Raw genomic sequence first — 2,452 nt, 5'->3', positions numbered from 1 at the left:
TATTTTATTTTTAAAAAAGGAAAAAGAAAAAATTTATAATCCTTTGCCAACATCTGTTTTTTCCTTTGAATAATAAATATTTGGTTTGTTTTCTTTGTTTTGAGAAAACATGCTTGAATGAAACATTATTTGAACAATAAATAATAAATTTTTTTTTTTTTTTTAGAGTGGTAGGGATTCATATTTCTCAGTGGAGAGGTTATGGGTTCGATCCTTACATACATCGTCTCCCCCCTTGATGATGTAATCAAGGTGTGAGGAAAATTTGTCTTCAGTTCGCATCTCTCTGTTGTACTTAGACAGTACACTCTCACACCTGACGGTGAAAACAAAGTGGAAGAGTGCATCAAATATTTGCTTACCTTATTAAGGACATGTCAGACCAAAGACAAAATCAAAAGTAGAGCATATTTACTTTAATAAAATGGCCTAAAACACAAATAGAACCATCTGAGTTCGATCTATATATAAACTACGAATACATTATTGAGAAGCAAATAGTCATCTCATATATATTGAAATAACTAAATAACAACTCCCCCTCCTCCCACATTCAAAAAAATATATATATCAATGGTAATTAACACAAGTCCCTAAGCCAACAAAAGAAAACATGAAGCAGCAGCTACGCCCAACAACAAGAAGCCCAAATTGAATTGAGACAGAGGTGGCACTGTTTTTGCAGGACCTGGAGCTGGAACTGGAGCTGGTACTTCCTAGATTGAAGGTGAGGGAAAAGAAGCCGGTGCAGTTGGAGGAGTTGGGAAGATGTACCAGGTGGAGTTCCAGCAGGTGGATGAACATTAAGCGATAGGAGAAGGTGAATGTGCATGGCTGAGGGACGGAGATGGCGAGTGAGCTGCAATACAAAACCAATTAAAATGTATATGTCAAGATTTCATTATTATTCTAAAAAAAAAATCAGATCATTTACTAATGTCTTAAATCGACTCTGATCGAAAACTTAGATATTCAAATGGTGAAACCATTCACAATGATCAACAAAGAAGTATAAAAAGAAATATACTGATAGCACAACCAGTATAAAACAATGGCAGAGAACACAGAAAACAAAATATGCAATAAAAAAATGTAAATGGCAAAAGATAAAGATCAAAGTCAAACAAGTTAGAGCCGGAATCATCAAAACACGAAACATGATGCGAGAAAAATGAAACAAAGGAATTACAAATGGGAGGCAAAGAGATCATCTCAACCCACCATCGCATTTGCTGAGGGGAAGTGTGGAAACCCTGCAAGCAGAAGGAAGAGTGAGAGCCTTAGTCACGTTGAGTGCAATTCCAAATGAACCACTGTTCCTGAAAGCCTCCCATAGACACTCCTGCATTAGTCTTCAAAACGGTCTCAACCCAGAACAACAACTTCCCTAAATCTGCTGTTTCTTATTATTAGCAGCATGAGGAGGGCAAAATTGAAGAACAGGCGCATGACTACAATGCTAACTGGATGTAAGCTGTAGAGATTGTTGATGACGACATTTTTCTTGGAGCAGAAAATAATTTCAACCTTATCATTGTCAGAAAAAATATTAAGGAACCACCGATGAAGAGTTTGTCTGGAAAAACCTCACCTTCAAACAAATAAAAAATAATAATAATAATTAGTTTTCTCTCTTTATTTTGAAAAAACATGCGAGTAGAATGAAACTCTCTACGGTTACCTTTATTTTCTTAAAAGTCCTTAACTGTTCTATTTGCATACAATAAAAAATAACATCTAAGATTGTAATTTTATTTCATGATATATTAATAATCCATATTAATTGCAACCTAATTATCAATAATACAAAATCGCTTGATAACCACTTTCTTTCTTTTATTTTAATTAATTTTTGTAACCCTTAAATGTTTGTTGATGTATTTTTTTCATTTTTTATTGTTACGTTTAGTTCAACTATTGATGATTTTTCATTACAATAGAAGAGAAAAAACAAATACATGATTGCAATACAACCTTACTCCATAATAATTGCAAAACTTATGACTTTAGTTTACAATGAATTCTAATAAACTAATTAAGGGTCTGTTTGGTTACATGAGTCTAAAGATTTCAAATATCTAGAGATTTCAAATCTATTGATTTCAAATCTATGGAGTTATAATTTATAAAATTAGATGTTTGGTTGTGGAATGAAATCTGTGGATTCATCCTAAAAAACTATTTGATCAATGTGATTTTTGTGAATGTGTAAATGTATAGCTTTTTTGAAATCTCTGGATTTCACCTCTTACCCATAAATCTACAGATTCATGTTTTTAGTGTAAAAATGTGAATCTCTAGATTTCATGAATCTATAGATTTTTACAACCAAACGGGTATAATTCTCAGATTCATGAATCCAGAGATTTGAAATCTCTGGATTCATGTAACCAAACAGGCCCTAAAAAAATCTCAAAACCATTTAATATGTAAATTATAATAGATAAAATAA

Source organism: Hakea prostrata, chromosome 2 (assembly GCF_041222555.1).
Source record: "Hakea prostrata isolate BN-2017 chromosome 2, UWA_Hpros_2, whole genome shotgun sequence".
Lineage (NCBI taxonomy): Eukaryota > Viridiplantae > Streptophyta > Magnoliopsida > Proteales > Proteaceae > Hakea > Hakea prostrata.
Note: the sequence above shows the minus strand (reverse complement) of the source record.